Source organism: Schistocerca serialis, chromosome 7 (genome assembly GCF_023864345.2).
Source record: "Schistocerca serialis cubense isolate TAMUIC-IGC-003099 chromosome 7, iqSchSeri2.2, whole genome shotgun sequence".
Classification (NCBI taxonomy): Eukaryota; Metazoa; Arthropoda; class Insecta; order Orthoptera; family Acrididae; genus Schistocerca; species Schistocerca serialis.
Window position 1 is genome coordinate 299,450,268 of NC_064644.1, and position 8,681 is coordinate 299,458,948.

Here is an 8,681-nt window from a genome sequence, read left to right on the forward strand (position 1 = left end):
TTCGCTTGTAGGCAAACATTTGTTTACATTCTTAACTGACTGTAAATATGTGGAATTATCAATTAAATCAGTGTACAGTACTCAGTATTTACATTTATTAGTATCATTTAGACTTGCTACATTGAAGGTAGCAGTTTTTATAATTTTATTGGGTCATTTTCGCATGTACGTAAATTTTTGTTTACATTATAAATACGAGGGATATATCAGTAGGTGTACCTTACTGTAGTTACTGTTTAATTTTTTAATAATATTCACTAGATATCCCCTGGCAGTTTACTGTAGGTCACTGGTTTTTTTAAAGTATTCACTATGTACATTTTTATTGTTTTTCATTGTTGTGTGTCCTTTCTGCCAACTAGTGTGTAGCTGTTAACCTTGTGTGGCACTAAATTTCCCTAAGTTTCTTATAGTAAATCACTTATTAGCTAGATGGATAGAGACTTTGTCTGTTGTGTGCGGATGCAGGAGGAGTTGGCCACAGTCCAAATACAGCTGGAATCTTTGTTGGCCACAGTCAACAGGCTCCAGAGTGCCACCTTGAGGTGCGGTGGGAATGGGGTGCCTGGGGCAGCCTCTGCTGTACTAGATGTGCAGGGAGGGATGTCACAGCTCTCTGTCACTGAGGCGACCTCAGGTGCAACTGAGCTGGCCAGCCCACTCTGATCTCAGTGTGAGTGGCAGACTGCGTCTAGGTCTGGAGCCTCAAGGCGAAGGCTGCGTGGGGGACACAGGCTCCTGCCAAATCCCATGCACTTTGCTGATAGATTCAGTTTGCTGTCTGATGCTGGCGGGGAGGGGGGAGGCTGAGATGGATCAGAGTGCACCTTCTGCCAGGATAGTGACCGCTCCTTCAGCAAGGTTTGGACAGGCACAGGGGGCATAGGGGTTTGTTAGTTATTGGGAGCTCCAATGTTAAGCAGGTCATGGAGCCCCTCAGGAACATGGCAGCTAGGGTGGGGAAGAAGTCCAAAGTTCACTCGGTGTGCTTGCTGGGGGGGAGGGGGGGGGATGTGGAAGAGGCTCTTCCAGCAGCTATCAAGTGTGCGGGTTGCAGCCAGCTGCAGATTGTTGTACATGTTGGCACCAACAATGCCAGTCATCGGGGATCCAAGGAAATCCTTGGGTCCTTTCGATGGCTGGTTGAATAGGTGAACATGGCCTCCATCTCTTGAGGAGTGGAAGCCAAGCTGACGATTTGCAGCATCATACCCAGGGGGGACTTGGGTCCTGTGGTTTGGAGTCAACTGGAGAATCTAAACCAGAGGCTACATCAACTCTGTGACGAAAGTGGTTGTAGATTCCTCAACCTGTGGTATGGGGTGGAAGGTTGTAGGACACCCCTCAATAGATCAGGGGTGCACTACACACAGGAAGCAGCTACATGGGTAGCACAGTACTTGTGCCATGCACATGGGGGTTTTTAGTTTAGGTTCCTCCCCACAGGAAACAAGCCTTTGGCCTGAAAAATTACCATTTCATGACACTGATGTGGGTGTGCTAACTGTAAAAATTGGTAGTCCACCTAAACAGGTCATTTCAAAGGATTTAAATATGCTAAATCTCATGTTAGGAAATTGTCAAAGTGTCTGTAGCAAGATCCCTAAGTTACCCTCCGAAATAAACAATAGTAATGCCAATATTGCATTAGATACCAAAAGCTGGTTGAAACCAGACATAAATAGCAGTGAAATTTTGGACTTGGATTGGACAATGTTTAGGAAGGATAGGAGGTGGTGTGTTAATTGCAGTTAAAAGCTGTTTAAATGCAGTTGAGATTGATACTGCGTCAGACTGTGAGATAGTCTGGATGAAGCTGTCAATCAGATATGGAGTGACCATTGTATCAGGATGTTTTTATAGACTACCAGCATCCGCAACAAACGTTGCAGAACGTTTCAGGGAGAGTCTTGAGTACATAGGAAATAAATATTCAAATTATCCATTAGTTATAGGTGGAGACTTTAATCTGGCGCCCATTGATTGGGAAAATTACATCACAGGGGGCAGAAGCAAAGACTCGTGAATTTATTCTAGGTGCATTCTCAACCTTGAGCAACTGGTTAGAAAACCAACTAGAGATGGGAACGTATTAGATACCCTGGTGACAAACAGACTTGATCTTTTTGAGGAAGTTAATCTAGTTTTCTTGTTTGGGAAAGGAAATAAAAGTGTCATTAATGAATATCTTCATAGTCAGCTCCAAGCATTCATCGCGGGACACAAAGATATTGAGCACCTTTGGCCAAAATTTAAAGGTAGAGAAATATGTGCCTAGCTAAAATATATGGGAAGGAATGGATCCACCTTGGTTCAACAAAGAAACAAGCGTAACATCAGGTGTGCCCCAGGGCAGCATAATAGGTCCGTTGCTTTTTACAATTTACATAAACAATCTGGTTGATGGTATTGACAGCGGCATGAGACTAGTTGCCGATGATGCTGTAGTCTAAAGGAAAGTAGTATCACACAAAAGTGGTGAATAAATCTGAGGGTTTGCAGAAAATAAATGCTTAGGGTAATGACTGGCAGTTCTCTCTCAATATTAGTAAATGTAACCTACTGCGTATAACAAGGCAAAAATCTCCATTAATGTAAGAGTACAAAATAAATGCCCGGTCTTTGGAAGCAGTAACATCCGTCAAGTATATGGGTGTGACAATTCAAAATGATCTCAAATGGAACAATCAGATTACACAATTAACGGGAAAGGCGAACTCTAGATTGCTGTTGCATTGGTAGAATCCTGAAGCGATGTAATCCTTCAACACAGGAAATTGTTTAATATACTTAAGTTCATCCAGTCTTAGAGTATTTTTCATCTGTTTGGGACCCTTACCAGTTGGGTCTGATTCAGGAGATTGAGAAGATCCAAAGAAGAGCAGCAGGGTTCGTGACTGGTAAATTTAGCCATCGTGAGAGTGTTACAAATCTCATAGAAAGTTTGAAGTGGGAGACACTTGCAGATAGACAACAAGCTAAATGGAAGGGGCTGGTCACTAAATTCCAAAATCCAATCTTCGCCAAGGATGTAAAGCATATATTATTACCACCAACTTTCAAATCACACAATGATCACCATTCAAATATAAGGGAAATTAGAGCTCGTACTGAGGCGTTTTTCTCTCGCGCAAATCCGTGAGTGGTACTTGGGGGAGGGGGGAATATGACTGGTGCGAATAGTGCACTCCGCCACACACCGATTGGTGGCTAGCAGAGTATATACGTAGATGTAGAAGTGATGCACAGTTAAACAGATCCTTAACTGATCTTACTTTTTCACCTGAGACTGCAAGGAAAAGATAAACCGTTCGTGGCTTACCTCTGTGAATACGCACATGCAACTTCCCTCATACCTGTTCTGTGTAGAACTCACATTGATGTCATCCCTAGCAGCAGATTTAGCAGTGTGATGGAAAAGTTCTGAGTTGCAAAAATTCTTATTCTGTGGCCATGATGGGTGTGCAGTGCATTTATTAATAAACACTGAAAAATAATACACAAATACTCAGTTTTCTTTTATTGGATAGATAAAACAACTAATCACCAAGCAGCGGCAGAACACACACATAAGACAGTTTTAATTGGCAATCTTTCGGAGCCAGTGGCTTCTTCTTCAGACAGAAGGGTTGAAGGGGAAGGAAGAAGGGTGAAGGAAAAGGACTGGGGAGATCTAGAAAAAGGGGTAGATTTTGGGAAAGTCACCCAGAACTGTATGTCAGGGAACACTTACCGTATGGGATGAGAAGGAAAGACTGGTTGTTGGGGACTGCATCTGACAAGATTTGAAAACCTGAGAGCTTAAAGATGGAAGACAGGGTAATACGCAAAACAGAGATTACTACTAAAACATCGTGTATGAATTAATAAGGGTGAGACGCTAAGTGCATTGTACGTAAAAGAGGTGGGAGGGGGCCAGTGAAAAGTAGATGGAAAGACAATGAAAATAGTAGAAAACTAAAACGGAGTGAAGCAAAGAGTAGTTACAGTGAAGAAATGTTGAGATGGAGGAAACTAAAGTAAATTAAAGCCAGGTGGGTGGCAAGAACCAAGGACATGTTGTAGTGCTAGTTCCCACCTGCGGAATTCTGAGAAACTGGTGTCTGGGGGAAGAATCCAGATGGCGCTTGTGGTGAAACAGGCGCCGAGCTCACAAATGTAATGCATGGCAACAGGATATTGCAAGTTGCCAGTATACACCCTCTAAGTATGCCCACTCATTCTAATTGATGACTTGATGGTAGTCATGCTGATATAGAAGGCTGAACAGTGTTTACATAATAGCTGGTATATGACTTGTCGTTTTGCAGGTGGCTCTCCCTTTGGTAGGATATGTTTTGCCAGTTACAGCTCGATTATAGGTGGTGGTAGGAGGGTGCATATGGCAAGTCTTGCAGTGGGGACGGTCACAGGGGTAGGAGTCATAGGGTAGGGGGGTGCAGGAGGAGCATAGGGTCTGACAGGAGTGTTGCAGGGATTGGGACGGCGACAGAAAGCTATTCTAGGTGTGATGGGCAAAATATCAGACACAATGGATCTCATTTCAGGGGATGATTTTAGGAAGTCATGGCCGTGTCAAAGTACCTAATTAACACATTCCAGACCAGGATAATACTGAGTCACCAATGGTGTGCTCTGAAGCTGTTGTGTAGAGGAATCAGCAGTACCCAGGATTGAATGTGATCTGCTTTTTAACTAGGCTGGTGGGGTTATTACGTTCAGTGAAGGTGGAGGTGAGATTGGTGGTGTATTGCTGTAAAGAGTCTGCATCCAAACAAATACATTTGCCTTGGTTGCCAATACTGTATGGGAGGGAACATTTGACATGGAAAGGACGGCAACTGTCAAAACGTAAGTACTGTTGTTGGAAATGGAAATGCCGTGTGGCTAGGGCCTCCCATCAAGTAGACCGTTCGCCTGGTGCAAGTCTTTAGAGTTCACGCCACTTTGGTGACTTGCATGTCAATGGGGATGAAATGATGATGATAAGGACAACACAACCCCAGTTCCTGAGCGGAGAAAATCTCCAACGCAGCCGGGAATCAAACCCAGGCCATTAGGTATGACATTCCATTGCTCTGACCACTCAGCTACCAGGGGCAGACAGTACTATTGTTTGTTGATAGGTTTAATGTGGACGGAAGTGTGTAGTCGGTCTTAGGTGAGGACAAGATCAACATCGAAGAAAGTGGCATCATATTCAGAATAGAACCATGTGAAATTTAATTGGGAGGAGGTATTCAGAGATTCCAATGCTTCCAGCAGGCCAGCCTCACCATGAGTCCATATGGTAAAGATGTCATTAATGTATCTAAACCAAACTGGGGGCTGAAGATTTATGGATCCAGGAAAGCCCCCTCCAAGCTACCCATGAAAAGGTTGGCATAGGAAGAAGCCATCCTGGTTCCCATGGCTGTACCCAATATGTTTGTATGTTTGCCCCTCAAAGGTGAAGTAGTTGCTGGTAAGTATAAAGTCGGTTAAGGTGAGTAGGAAGGATGCCATAGGTTTGGTATCACGTGGGTGCTGACTGAGGAAATGTTCAGCAGCAGACAGACCATGTATGTTGGGGATGTTGTTATAGAGGGAGGTGGTATCAGTGGTGACAAGCAAGGTATGTGGTGGGAGTGGGATGGTCACAGATTTCAGATGATCTAGGAAATGGTTGGTATCTTTGATGTAGTGGAGGAGTCTTTGAACTATGGGTTGCAGGTGTTGATCAGATAAGGCAGATATACATTTGGTGAGTGCTTTGAAGCCGGCATCTATAGGATGGACAGGATGATTGGATTTGTGAATCTTAGGAAGAAGATAAAAGGCAGGGGTGTGTGGTTTGGGTGGGGTGAGAAATTCTATGGATTGAGGTGTTAGTCCTTGTGAGGGACCTGAGGTTTTATGCAAGGACTGGAGGTCAGTTTGAATCTCAGGGATGGGACCTTGATGCCAAGTGCTGTATGTTGAGGTGTCAGACAGCTGGCATAGACCTTCACTAACATTCTCCTTTCAGTCAAGTACTACAGTGGTAAATTCTTTGTCTGCTGGTAGGATAATTATGGAGTCATCAGCTTTTAGGTAACGTAGAGCCTGGAGTTTTGCAGAGGACAGGTTAAGGTCATGTTATATAAGGCTGTGAGGAGGGGTTTTGATGCAATGTGTGGAATACTTGGAAGGCTTATAAGAGATGATTTTGAAGTAGTGGTGGTGGATCAAGTTGGGATCGTGGTCTGAAATTTTCAAAGCAGGATTCAATGTCAGGTTTGCTGTTGGAAAGGCTTTAGGATTGGGTTGCAAAGTGATATTTTCAATGGATATTACTTGTGAAGGAAAGTAGGTCCTTCACCAAAGTAGCATGATCAAATGCAGGTTTAGGGCTGAAAGAGAGGCCCTTAGTAATACTGATAATTCAGGAGGGGAGAGTGCTTCAAATGAGAGGTTAAAAACACTGTACTGGTGTGACTGGTTCTTGGGATTATGGGTTATTCTTGGTCTGGTAGGCAGTGGTGAAGGCTGTGGGACGTTAAGGAGATTGGCCAAGCTCGGTTTGTGGGAGAGGAGTGGTGGCTGATGGTGTGGCGGATTAGGGAGCTGCGGAGGAACGGGAAGGTAAATACTACTGTTCAGGTATTTTAGCAGAAGGTGGGATAGTTTTTTGAGGTGAAGTCTGGCATGTTGTTGCAGTTTGAAATTGGCTTGGCGGATGATACCATTCAAGGAAACATGAGGGGCAGATAACTGCAGGATTTTATAGGAGGAGAGAAGTCTGGTGGAGTGGAAATTTGCTGATGAGGTATATAGGTCACAGATTAGCTGGGTAAGAGCAAGAGATTGCTGTATTTGAAACTGTAAAAAAGCCTGATGTAGAGTAGGGTTACTTCCAGAAACAGGGACTTTCAGTGCTATCCTTTTGGAGTAACTCCAAGGGACAAACAGGTTTGGAGAAACAGTATGTGGGACCTTAGTTTTGATAGTCCAAAGACATATTTTCGAAAAGAACGGATGTAATATGAGATGGGATTCATCATCGCAAGAGAGGACAGTTTGAAGAGTTAGAAATTGTGGAGTGGCAACAATAGGTAATGAGTGGGTGATGTGTATGATAAACAAAAAAAAAAAAAAAAAAAAGAGGTCGATCAGAGTGGTTTACGGAAAAACAAATGCACAAAATGTGGAAGTATTACGTATAAACAAAATAAGAGGATGGTCGAAAAGAAAATAGCTGTCAGATTTGTGAATAAATCAGCGTAAGACGATCGGGAGAAGGCCATGCAGTGTAGTGAACCATAAATTCTTGTATGCCAATTTGTAAATAACAATGAAATTGTTGTAAGCAAATAAAAGTGGACCCATCTACAAGCACGGAAGTCAGTATTAGAAAAGATGTAGGGGCATAGTGTTACTTAATCTTGCTAATACAAATAAATAAACGAATGGAATAGCACATCAGGTAGAAAACAGATGACAGTTTGAACAAGACAGACGATAACGAAGACTGACACATGGGGTTTGAATAAGAAGGAATGATGGCCACATGGACTACTATAACAGTGAAAACAATCACTGACTGACAAAATTATATAACTGGATAGATAAAAAGCTAGTCACCAAGTGGCGGCAGAACACACACGAGACGGTTGTAATTTTCAAGCTTTCAGAGCCAGTGGCTTCTTCTTCAGGCAGAAGGGTTGAAGGGGAAGGAAGGAGGGTGAAGGAAAAGGACTGGCGAGGTCTAGGAAAAGGGGTAGATTTTGGAAAAGTCCCCCAGAACCGTGGGTCAGGGGAAACTTACTGTATGGGGTGAGAAGGAAAGATTGATTGTTGGGGACTGCATTGACGAGATTTGAAAACCTGAGAGCTTAAAGGTGGAAGACAGGGTAATATGCAAGACAGAGATTAGTACTGAAACATTGTGCTTGAGTTAATAAGGGTGAGACGTTAAGTGCATTGTACATAAAAGAGGTGGAAGGGGGGCAGTGAAAAGTAGATGGGAAAGACAATGAAAGATGTAGAAAACTAAAACGGAGTGAAGCAAGGAGTAGTTGCAGTGAGGAAAATCTGAGAAGAAGAAATCAACGTAAATTAAGGCCAGGTGGGTGGTGATAACCAAGGACTTCTTGTTGTGCTAGTTTCTCCCCACCTGCAGAGTTCTGAGAAACTTGTATTTGGGGGAAGAATCCAGATGCCACTTGTGGTGAAACACGTGCCGATGTCACGAATGTAGTGTAGAAGTATGAAACCAGAATTTGATTGAAACAGGATATTGCGAGTTACCAGTATACAACCTCTGCCTATGCTCATTCATCCTAAATTTGGTGGTAGTAATGCTGATGTAGAAGGCCGAACAGTGTTTACATAATAGCTGGTATATGACTTGTCATTTTGCAGGTGGTTCTCCCTTTGATAGTATGTGTTTTGCCATTTATAGGGCTTTTATAGGTGGCAGTAGGAAGGTGCATATGGCAAGTCTTGCTGCAGGCATGGTCACAGGTGTAGAAGCCATAGAGTAGGGAGATGGGTGCAGAAGGAGCAGAAGGTCTGACAATATTGCAGAGATTGGGAGGGCGATGGAAAGTTATTCTAGCTGTGGTGGACAAAATATCAGACACAATGGGTCTCATTTCAGGGGATGGTTTTAGGAAGTCATGGCCGTGTCAAAGTACCTGATTAACACATTCCAGACCAAG